The sequence below is a fragment of the Sciurus carolinensis genome, chromosome 12 (genome assembly GCF_902686445.1).
Source record: "Sciurus carolinensis chromosome 12, mSciCar1.2, whole genome shotgun sequence".
NCBI lineage: Eukaryota > Metazoa > Chordata > Mammalia > Rodentia > Sciuridae > Sciurus > Sciurus carolinensis.
In genome coordinates, this window is record NC_062224.1 from 37,914,428 (window position 1) to 37,926,977 (window position 12,550).

The window sequence follows — 12,550 nt, forward strand, 5'->3', positions numbered from 1 at the left end:
CCTCTGAAGAGAACAAGTCAGTAATTTTTCTGTTGACTACCCTGTTCTGGGCAGGAGTCTGTTACTTTGTAATCTTTACTTTGCAATAAACATACTAATTGTTTGTTACATTTGTACCCTGTTCTTCATTTCTCTGCTAAGTGTATCCTCTGTACCAAAGGCAAGAAGATCCCTTGAGCCCTGGAGTTTCAGGCCAGAATAAATAACACAACACTCCCACCCCCACCCCAACCTAAAGACAGGAGTTGAATGCAGGCTTTGGAGGCCACAGTCAAGGGAATCAAATGTGCAGGGCCTCTGGGAAGTGTTTTCACATGGGCTCAGAGACAGGATGGGTGGGTCAAAGGAAATGTTTATAATCAGTAACCTCTGGCCCAGGGATATTTCATATGTTGAGTAAACAGCAACCAAAAAATGTAACAGATTTTATATCAATGACGTAAAATAATAAAATGTGTTGAGCTCATTCCAGATTAATAATGTGGGCACTTGGATGGTTTAGCTTCTAAATTGGTTGGTAGTTAATGCAACCAATTGTCTGGTGACGGCTACCTAGGAAACTTTTCCTTCTGAGTGAGCAATTTACAGATAATATTTCCCCACTAGTTATTCACTATGTCAGGGTGACTCCACCAATAGGCTGAGTCAGTGATTGACCTGACGTACCTCACCCCAACTATGTCTTTCTGTTTTCTCTTTCCATCCCTTGAAAAGAAGCCTAAAGATAGAAGACCTGTAAAATGTTTTCTTATGAAAAGTAAATGAAGGAAATAGAATGCAAACATCCACTCATGAAATTATATTTCCCAGGGGGATTCAAGGTATAAAACTATGTAACCTATGTAACTTATCTCTGCATATCTAACTTATTTTTGGTAGAGATTTTCTCATAGTAAAGAAAAGATAAGATGGCACTTTGACTATCAATGTGATCCTTCCACATTTCAGTTGGGACACTGGTGCTACACGTAGTATAGAAATAGAATGCTCAACAGGGATTGTCAGTTACCTCATACAGGAGACTGAGAACTAGTGTGCAAAGGGAAACTAACAAAATTTTACAAGGGTATGCTCCCTGTGCCAAAGGTTCACCCATTGGATAGGAATCTACTGAGCCAGTGCTGGCACATATAAACACTGCTTCCTGCTTCCATTCTTGGTGTATCATGTCTCTCCCAAATATCCTACAAAAATTTCACTTGAGTCACTACCTCTCACTGTCCTAACACACCATTCCTTAGAATTCCAAATCACAGCAACCCAATCACTAACCTAAGTATAACAGGTTTCCAGAAGTCAGTCCTTGACACCATGGTGTATTAATGATTTCTTCAACAGATACAGGGACTGCATTCAGATCCTTCCTGAGTGCACAGTGCTTGTTTCTCTCTTCCCATGGGTTTTGCATGAGCCTTGCATACATTTCTTGCCCAACAGACTTGGAATCCCTTTTAGCATCATCTCCAGGCACCCAAGACTCACAGATTCCAAGACACTGCATCATACATTTTTGGACAGTGAGGGTGGAATGATGCAGCCCTCACAGGACAGTCCTCAGGTCTGGGCAGAGGCATCCTCTTGCCAGGGCCTGCAGGAAAGGAACAGGGATAGTGAAGCATGGCAAAGGTAGGGGGTTTGACTAGGTCAAGCTTCCTCCTTCCTGAGGCCCCATTCAGGCCCCACATCTCTAGCTCCATGTGGACTGGTCACAGCTTGAATTCTTTGCAGTGATCCCAACGTACTTTATATGCACTGCATGTCTGGCATGACTTCCCAGGTCTGACTGGTGCCCACATGTGGAAAGGATAGGCAACATGGGAGGATCCAGGCAGATCCTTGTGTTGGGTGTGGGGAGCAGGCCTGGTAGGAACCTTGGAAGGGCACCAGTGGTGCAGAAAGTAGAACCTTCCTAAGTAAACATGTTTGGCTGTAGTGGAGAACTGCAACAAGAGAGCTAGGGGCACTTTACAGTGTGTGCTGCAGTCAGGGAGCCCAGCAACCCACTGGCCTCTGGTCTCCTTTCACCCAACACTCCCTCAGTGCGTGGTCTAAGAAACCTTTTCTTTCCAAATTTAAGGGTCTCATCCAACCTGCACCCAACTCTGTCCTCCCACATAGCTGCTAGTACTGTGCAGGAGGAATATGTTTTCCTGAGAGGTCTCTGTCCTGCTCTCTGGAAGCTCTGGAGCCCTTTTAGTTGAGGGGCAGACGAGTCATGCTGTGGATCAAAGGGCACTTGGTATCCAGCATGGGAGAATCTGAGCAATACAGATCCACAGCCAAGGATCACAGGCAGGCTGAGGTCCCTGCATCTGGAACGGCATGTCCACAACCTCACTTTCAGGAAAGTGTTCTGTGGAATTGAGTTAGGTAGCAGTGAGTAAGATGTTCTGTCTGAAAATCCAACAGCAACAAGTTGCCCCAGTCCCCAGGTGGGGAGCTCCTTCTTTTAAGGCTCTGCAGTGAAAGCATTGGTCCAGAAAACATGTCTATCATTCTAGGGGGACTGGTGTTGGCAGAACCTGTGCCTGCTGTGAAAAGGATGTATACATGTGAAGTCAGGTGGACCCCATCTGGAAGCCCAGGACATCTGGTGAACCAGAGTTCACACCAGGAGTGAGGGGAAAAGTTCTCGGCACCTTGAGGAGAGGGATAAGGAGAAATATGAAGTCCAGGGTGTGCCTGTGGATGATTGAAGGGGAGAGGGTAGACTCAACCCAGGTAGATGGTTGCAGACAGCACTTAGCTCAGAGCTTTGCACAGAGGCCCTAAGGATGTAACCAATGAGGTAGGTGTTCACAAAGAAAATCTATGTGGTTGCAATGAACATCTCTCTCAGGTAAGATCTTCCTGTCCTACTGTGCAGGTGTTCCTGGCCTCAGGTATACCTGCATCACAAACTTGGTCTGAAGGTGGATAGACAGGAAGTATCAGCTCTGTGTTAGGAAGGATTAAGCATTTCCTGGTGCTGATGAGGAAGCACAAGGGCTGCTTCCAACCACCTGAAGAGCTGGTGATCCTAGCAGGCTGGCTGTGCCATGGCATGAAGGATGGCCTTGCTCAGGGACAACCATTGGTTGCTGCTCTTCTGGACAGCGAGCTCTGCCTGCACTTCCTCAACAATGTGGATGTGTCCTTGATTTGTGCTCTGTCATGGTCTGACTGGAAAAACTGCAGGCTGCCCACTGGTTTCTGGAGGTAAGCCTGGGTGGGGAACAGCATGCAGGGAAAGGTGTTGAAGCAGCTGGACGTGAGCTCAGTCAGGGTGACCTTCTGTCCTTGGATCAATGTCTTGGCTTGGAAATCGGAGGCAAAACTCCCCTATGATCAAGTCCAAGTTCCATGTGAACATGTGTGACCCTATGCCAAATAACACACAAAACTATTTGGTAAGTCATGGTACACCTGTGAAGCCCTGATGTCCTGGTCAGCAAGGTGATCATTTAGTCCCAGAATTTGAAGTTTCCAGCAGATCTGACCACTAGAAATGTCTCTGCGGTCATCTGGTGGCACCTTGAATCTCAGTGTATTTGGCATCAGAACCTGACCTGATTGACAGAGACACTGCAATTTTTATTTGTACATCTAGTGTGACATTTGTGCTTCATTCTCCTAAACAGTGGTGTGTTTGGGCAGAGTATGGCTGGATGGTGCTGGGCAGGTGCCAAGAATTGAATAGTCTGCCCTGAAAGATTTGAATGAAGGATTTGGAACCTTCCTTCCCCCTTCACCCTATGGTACACTCTGTGTATCATTTATTGTGAGTTTACATTCAAATTACTCAGTGCCCTTTAGTTATTTCATTTCTCCTACTACCCCGACCCCAGAGCTGGCCACTCAGGCTACCCCACTGCCAAGGGATTCCTAAAGTGCAGGTATACAACTGGAAGGACCACCAGGCCTGTCTCTGGGCCTGCCCATATTCCAGTCCAAACTTTGGACTCCTGTTTTCTTACAGGGCATGTGACCACATCCTCATCCCAGACCCCCTGACATATTTCTTTTTAGGACGTGTGTCTTGCTCCTTCTGCCAGTGGCTGGAGCCCTCCTTAACTAACATTGGTGAGATGAGCCCCAGAGACATTTAGAACCTCATTTAGGATGGCTCACAGGAATGTCTGATGATGTAATGTGAGGCTGAGACCTGAGGGAATGTGACCACCAAACCTATCACAAGTGACAGCCTGTCCTCTGCAGGGCCTTCTCACAAAGTCAAGGCCTATATCTGTACCAGGGCAGGCAGAAGTGTCCTGAGCTGCCAAGAGGCCACAGGTCACAGTCTCAGTGAGCAGGGCACATAATTCCCAGTGCCTTCTCCCTCTCCTGTGGACATCGCACCAGAGGTAGTAGTGTGGATGGTCATGGTTGAGTAAATGGAGGGACTACAAATGGGACTAGGAGGACCAGCTGAGGGGTCCTTTGTTGGTGGCCATATCTTACTCAGAATGTGAGTGAGTTGTCACTGAACCCCTTCATCCCACTCAGCTCAGAACATACCTCACACCTGAGGTCCTGGTTCTTTTGGGTGGGAGATGGTGGTCCTTCACTTAAGGTGTGGGCCAAACACTGGCCCCATGGGTTAGAACACTGTCACCTTTAGAGTGTGATCATCTTTTCTGTGCACCCAAAGATGGGTTGTTAGGCCTCTCCATGCCTATCTTCTTCACCTGTGCAGCTGAGAACCATGCTCTGATGGGATGGTCGAAAAGTGTCCAGGTAGGTTTTGGGGTTTGACACCTTGGCAGTTAAGGTGAGGTGCACAAAAATGCTTGAGAACTGCCTCCATGTCAGCACCATACCTCGGAGCCTGGTGGGCACAGTAGCCCCTGCCCTGCTTCAACACACTGTGTATTTGCTGTTCATTGTGTCCAAACCCAGGCCTGCTCCTTCCCACATTCATCATTGTTTCCCCAAGGTTGGTTTATGGGTGTGGCAGCCCATGTTGATGAGGGCTGCCAGGTCTCAGCATGTTCTTCTATAGTTACCAGTTGTCAGGAGAAAGGAAGGAGCTGGTACAAGCTCTGGAATGACATCCACTACCACACGGCTGTCAGGAGGTGCTTATCAGCCTGCAGAGCTTCTGCTGCAGGGAGAGGTAGTGCAGGCATGTGGCTGTGCTGGTTTCACTGGGGGACATAAAGGATTGGATGTACCACGAGGGTCCCAGAGAGGCTGGCAGTGGTATCCAAACGTCACGGCCACAATACCATCAGCAGTATGGCATCAGCATTTCTTGCTGACTGTGAGCCAGGCCCGGAAAGGCACTCCCACACCTCTTCAGTTCTGGTTTGGTGGCTGAGGCCATGCCAGCTGTGGGCACCACGGCCATCTCCTCCCATCTGCCTCCTGAGGGTGGCAGGATGACAGACCCCATGGATCAGGAGCGTAGACATGTGGGTCAAGTCAGGGCTGCTGGGACTGTGTCCCAGATTCAGTCAATATGGTGCTTCTCAGGGCCATAGGAATGAATGTGCAGCAAGGAGTAGAATGAGTAGTGTGTGATGTCAGGACACCTGGCAAAGGGCAGGTGCCAAATAATTGCAATGCCATCTTTTCCATGTGATCAGCTGTAAATGAATTCCATTCTATTGAGTGTTCACTACCTTCATCACCATTCACACATGAGACACAGGAAAGTGTAATTGGCTGCTGACACTTCACATGAGAGATATGCACAAGGTTCCAGCCAGAGTTAGAGCACAGAGCCTCTGTTCTTCATCTCAGGGTCAGTGCTGCTTGGGGGTGCACTGCATGTCTTACTCCAAGGTTGCTGATTCCCAGGGAATCATGTTGCAGGAAGAATAGACAGATGCTGTTTTGGATCAGAGAGATTTTCTTGTGTAATTCCCATCAGCTAGTGGATGCAGGAGACAGGTCTTCAGAAGTCCAGCAGTTCATGATCTCAGGTCTCAGATGCTAGTAGGTCCTCTAGATACTCACTGCATGCCAGGACATAACTCAGCAGTCAGAGACATGGGCACCAGCTCCTGTGGACTTCTCTGTGTGTTGGGGAGGTGACATTTGCCTTCTTTCTCTGGTGTTGGGAGATGCCGGCCTTGGACAGCCCATCATCCCTGGTGCTGGCCACAATCCATGGGGAGTGGCTGGTAGACAGGCTGTGCAAGAACATTTCAACAGAGGATCAGGACAGTTTAGGTCTTTGATGTGGGACAAGCAGTTTTTTAGAAGGGTAGCTAGTGTGGGTCTTTCCAAGTCTTGGAAGAGTCCTGAACAGGATGAAGCAGCTGAACAGGAGCAGGTGTCCAGGCAGAATATCAAAGTCAAAGGCCAGGAGATGAAGGTAACTTGGTGTCCTGGAGCACCTCAGAACCATCTGCAGGAGCAGAGCGTGTGACAACACTGGACAAGGATAGAAACATGCATTGGTTGGGTTTGCTCTCCCTTCCATCAGGGTCCCACAGGAGGAAGACAGTGGGAGAAAGTGGGCAGTGGACAGGAGAACCTGGGCTCTGTCCTCACTGTGCTGGTGAACCAGAGGATTGTTGAGGTGGGGATGCTTGGTGACAAGGTGTGTTCCAGGACTCCAGATGCCTGGGAAGAAGGAAGGTCATGGGCAGAGGTGGAGGTTTTGCAGACTGCTTGATGTAAGAGGCCATTGTGCCAGGAGCATGTTGATATGCTCTACAAGTTGCACAGGACTGCAAGGGTCACACAGGATCACCAGTGAACTTGGACTTGAACATAGGGGAGTTTTGCTTCCTATTTCCAAGTCAGTTAATGTTGATCCAGGGACAGTAGGTCACCCTGACTGAGCTCAAATCCTGCTGGGGATGGTGGAGGCTGCCTCCACACTTCTCTCTGCATGCTGATCCCCACCCAGGCTTACCTCCAGAAACCAGTGGGCAGCCTGAAGTTTTTCCTGTTGGACCAGGACACAGCACAAATCAAGGACACATCCACATTGTTGAGGAAGTGCAGGCAGAGCTCGCTGTCCAGAAGAGCAGCAACCAATGGTTGTCCCTGAGCAAGGCCATCCTTCATGCCATGGCACAGCCAGCCTGCCAGGGTCAACAGCTCTGCAGGAGGTTGGAAACAGCCCTTCTGCTTCCTCATCAGCACCAGGAAATGCTTAATCCTTCCTAACACAGAGCTGATACTTCCTGTCTATCCACCTTCAGACCAAGTTTGTGATGTAGGTGTACCTGAGGCCAGGAACACCTGCAGAGTAGGACAGTAAGATCTTACCTGAGAGAGGAGATGTTCATCACAACCACATAGATTTTCTTTGTGAACACCTACCTCATTGGTTACATCCTTAGGGCCTCTGTGCAAAGCTCTGAGCTAAGTGCTGTCTGCAACCATCTACCTGGGTTGAGTCTACCCTCTCCCCTGCACTCATCCACAGGCACATCCTGGTCTTCACATTTCTCCTTATCCCTCGCCTCAAGGTGATGAGAACTTTCCCCTCATTCTGGGTGTGACCTCTGTTTCACCAGATGTCCTGGGCTTCCAGACGGGGTCCACCTGACTTCACATGTATACATGTGAAGCTTCTGCCAATACCAGCCCCCCCTAGAATGATAGACATGTTTTCTGAATCATTGCTCTTACTGCAGAGCACCCTTTCTAAAGAAGGAGCTCCCCACTTGGGTCCTGGGGCAATTTGCTGCTGTTGGATTTTCAGACAGAACATCTTACTGCTACCTAAATTCCACAGAACACTCTCCTGAAAGTGAGGTTGTGGACATGCCGTTCCAGATGCAGGGACCTCAGCCTGCCTGTGATCCTTGGCTGTGGATCTGTATTGCTCAGATTCTCCCATGCTGGATACCAAGTGCCCTTTGATCCACAGCATGACTCGTCTGCCCCTCAACTAAAAGGGCTCCAGAGCTTCCAGAGAGCAGGACAGAGACCTCTCAGGAAAACATATTCCTCCTGCACAGTACCAGCAGCTATGTGGGAGGACAGGGTTGGGATGAGACCCTTAAATTTGGAAAGAAAAGGTTTCTTAGACCACGCACTGAGGGAGTGTTGGGTGAAAGGAGACCAGAGGCCAGTGGGTTGCTGGGCTCCCTGACTGCAGCACACACTGTAAAGTGCCCTTACCTCTCTTGTTGCAGTTCTCCAAGCTGCAGCTCAATATCTGTGCTCAGAAATGTTCTACTTTCTACATCACTGGTGCCCTTCCAAGGTTTCTGGCAAGTCTTCTCCCCACACCCAACCCAAGGATCTGCCTGGATCCTCCCATGTTGCCTATCCTTTCCACATGTGGGACAAGCCAGGCCTGGGAAGAGGTGCCAGACATGCAGAGCATGAATAGCAAGTTGTGAATACTGCAAAGAATACAAGCTTTGGCCAGTCCACATGGGGCTGAAGATGTGGGGCCTGAATGGGGCCTCAGGAAGGAGGAAGCTTCACCTGGTCAACACCCCTACCTTTGCCATGGTTCACTAGCCATGTTCCTTTCCTGCAGGCCCTGGCAAGAGGATGCCTCTGCCCAGACCTGAGGACTGTCCTGTGATGGCTGCATCATTCCACCCTCACTGTCCAAAAATGTATGATGCAGTGTCTTGGAATCTGTGAGACTTGGGTGCCTGGAGATGATGCTAAAAGGGATTCCACGTCTGTTGGGCAAGAAATGTATGCAAGGCTCATGCAAAACCCATGGGAAGAGAGAAACAAGCACTGTGCACTCAGGAAGGATCTGAATGCAGTCCCTGTGTCTGTTGAAGAAATCATTAATACACCATGGTGTCAAGGACTGACTTCTGGAAACCTATTATACTTAGGTTAGGGTTTGGGTTGCTGTAATTCAGAATTCAAATAAAAGGTGTGTTGCAGGACAGTGATGGGGAGTGGCCAAAGTGAAATTGTTTTAGGATATTTGAAGAGAAATGAGACACCAGGTATGGCAGCAGGAACCAGTGTTTTTATGTCCCAGCACTCCATCAGTGGATTCTTATCCAGAGGGTGAAACTTTGGCACAGGGAGCATACCCTTGTAAAATTTTGTTAGTTTCCCTTTGCACACTAGTTCTCAGTCTCCTGTATGAGGTAACTGACAATCCCTGTTGAGCATTCTATTTCTATACTACGTGTAGCACCAGTGTCCCAACTGAAATGTGGAAGGATCACATTGATAGTCAAAGTGCCATCTTATCTTTTCTTTACTATGAGAAAATCTCTACCGAAAATAAGTTAGATATGCAGAGATAAGTTACATAGGTTACATAGTTTTATACCTTGAATCCCCCTGGGAAATATAATTTCATGAGTGGATGTTTGCATTCTATTTCCTTCATTAACTTTTCATAAGAAAACATTTTACAGGTCTTTATATTTAGGCTTCTTTTCAAAGGATGGAAAGAGAAAACAGAAAGACATATTTGGAGTGAGGTACGTCAGGTTAATCACTGACCCAGCCTATTGGTGGAGTCACTCTGACATAGTGAATAACTAGTGGGGAATCATTATCTGTAAATTGCTCACTCAGAAGGAAAACTTTCCTGGGTAGCCGTCACCAGAAAATTGGTTGCATTAACTACCAACCAATTTAGAAGCTAAACCATCCAAGTGCCCACATTATTAATCTGGAATGAGCTCAACACATTTTATTATTTTACATCATTGATATAAAATCTGTTACTTTTTTGGTTGCCATTTACTCAACATATAAAATATCTCTAGGCCAGTGGTAACCTATTAAAAACTTTATATTTGACCCGCCCATCCTGTCTCTGAGCCCATGTAAAAACACTTCCCAGAGGCCCTGCACATTTGACTTCCCTTGACTGTGGCCTCCAAAGCCTGCATTCAACTCCAATTATTAGGTGGTGGTGGGGGTGGGGGTGTTGTGTTATTTATTCTGGCCCCAAACTCCAGGGCTCAAGGGATCTTCCTGCCTTTGGTACTGAGGGTACACTCAGCAGAGAAATGAAGAACAGGATACAAATGTAACAAACAAGCAGCATTTTTATTGCAAAGCAAAGATTCCAAAGTAACAGGACTCCTGCCCAGAACAGGGATAGTCAACAGAAAAATTACTGACTTGTTCTCTTCATAGGCTTCTTCCTCTTTCTATCACCTCCCCCTCCACACTCCCCATATTATCACTCACTGATACCACCAAGCCCAAATGTTCTAGTCAGCTTGTTCTCTGCTGTGACTAAATAATCTGATCAGCACAATTATAGAGGAGGAAATGCTTATCTGAGAGCTCATGACTTCATAGAAGGCCAGCTCCATTCCTTGGGGACCAAGGTGAGGCTGAACATCATGTTGGAAGAGTGTGGCAGAAGGAAGCAGCTTGCATCATCAGGAAGCAGATAGAGACTCTACTCTCCAAATACAAAATATATACCCCATAGCCATGCCCCGACTCCCACCTGATCCAGCCACGCCTTACCATATCCCATCAGGAATGAATTCACTGGTTGGGTTAAGACTCTCACAACCCAATAATTTCTCCTCTGAAACTTCCTGCATTGTCTCACATGTGAGCATTTGGGGGACACCTCACATCCAACCATAACACCATGTATCTTTGTTGGTCTTTCTGTTGGATTCCCACTTCATGTCCACAAGCACTTCTGTCAGCTAGGCAGTTGACCATCTTGGCGAACCATCTTACTCTTGCTCTCTAAACATGAACCTGCCCCTGCCTTCCTACTTCACCATCCTGCCCTGGCTGCACATGCAGTTCTAAATCTCCCTCACGTCCGCACTTTATCCAGCAACTGCCCAGAGATGGTCTTGCCCCCTGAGTCACTCCCATGGGCCTGGCAAGGAGCATCCAGGTGGGTGCCAAGTCACACTTCTCACTGCACCACAGCCTCCAGCTCACAAGTGCCTCATTAGTCCTGCCAACTGCATCATACCCATGGGCCTGGGGATGTGCAGCTCTGTTTCTCTCTTTCGGGCTTGAGCTCTGAGGATATTGAGGAATTCTGGGAAACAGGAGAAAAAGACTTAAAAAGGGTGGAGGTAGGGAACACCAGGAACCCTGTTCTTCCACCACAGAGGAGCCATTCCTGCCTGGCTTGGCTTCTTCTCAGTTGTGGGAGCCAATCAGATCCTTTGGTCTGAATCCTTCTGCTGAGTTTTGGACTCATGAGGCAGTTGGTGAGGGCCCTTTTTTTTTCTGCCTGTGGTGCCTGGGAACCCAGGAGAAGCAGGAGTGTCTATGAGCGTGCCTCATGCCACAATCCCTACCCCTTCCACTCCAGTCTATGTATGTTGACCCTGCAGACCAGGAAAGCTCTCCTGGTACCCAGATGCCCATCAGGTTCACCCCTTCCCAGTGTCTGATGGTGTGGCCTGTTCAGTGACCCCACTGAAACAATATTCTCTTGGGTACATGGTATGCACTCATGGAGAGCTCTGGGGAGGCTAGGACTGTGTCCAGCTTCCTTGGGGATGTGCCCAGCATCACACATCACTGGGGAAACCTCAAGCCTTTCAGAAACACCAGCCAGGATGAGGAGCTGTCCTGCAGGGGAGCTGATGAGGGACTTAGGTGCAGCGTGTAGCTTCTCAGGCAAGACTGTCCACTCCACTTCCTCCAGTCCTTGTGCAGGAACCACTCTGCCTCAGCTGCCTTGTTCTTGAGCAGGTTCTGGTTCTGCTAGTACTGAGTCTGCTGTTTTCTCCACCATGTGGGCTAGCAGTTCTCCCACTGTTGTGGCTGCACCCAGGGCTTCCCCTTGTCTTTCAGGGCCTCTAGCTGCAGGCATGCATTGATGCAGATCAACACACAGTCCACCTTGCTCAACCTGGTGGTCCATTTCATCTTGGTCTCCAGATCATGGACCCGCCCTGCGTTCTGCTCCCCATTCACTTCATAGCTCTTCTAGTGGGCCTTGCTGTGACTGCTGGCATTACAGCACCTGCAGGCAGTTCTGGAGAGTCACTGGCATGACTTTCCCTTTTTTCTGCACTGGTCCTTGCTGGCAGGTCTCCACCTTAACAAAGATGGCCACCAACTCCCATTTCTCCATGTAGGCCACCTCCAGGGCAACCTGGATACCTCCTTTATCTTTGTTTCCTTCTTCTTTGTTGTCCCATCAGGACCCCTTTGGTCCAGCTCCTGCTTTCTCCATTGCCTTTGACCCCAAGTCAGTGCAGAATCCCTAGTCAGCAGAAATGAATGTGCTGAGGTGGAATGGTGCACAAGCTCCATGAGTCACCTGATCAGCAGATCCAGTAATCCTGGTCGGTGGTGTTCCCTGCAGCAGCTTCACCCACAGAGTCTCATGGAGAAGAATCGTGCTGTAAGGGCTGAGTCAGGTGCTAGCAGATGAGGGTTCACCACAAATGCACAGGCTGTGTGTTAGCAGTCTGACTGGTGAACTGAGGACTGTGAAATACAGCTTAGCAAATTCTCAGCTTTGTGCCTGTCAATGGAGCCACGGCTGAGCTGGCAGCTGAGTTGTTTACCTGCACTGTAAATTCTGACCTGAGTTGAAAGCTTCTGGACATGCAGCAAGGACCCAGGCCCACACTGCACCCACATACTTCTCCTTATCAGCTCTGAGATACTGACCTGGCATGGTGAAGTTGGAGTCACAGTCTGCAGTCAGGGCCGTCCCTAC

The 12,550-nt window shown here is 48.6% G+C and overlaps 1 pseudogene; it reads right to left on the minus strand.

Annotated features, from left to right (window-relative positions):
* Positions 1-11,956, minus strand: part of LOC124961247 (ribosomal oxygenase 2-like) — a 35,195-nt pseudogene extending 23,239 nt beyond the window's left edge.
* Positions 11,957-12,550: the final 594 nt, after the last annotated feature.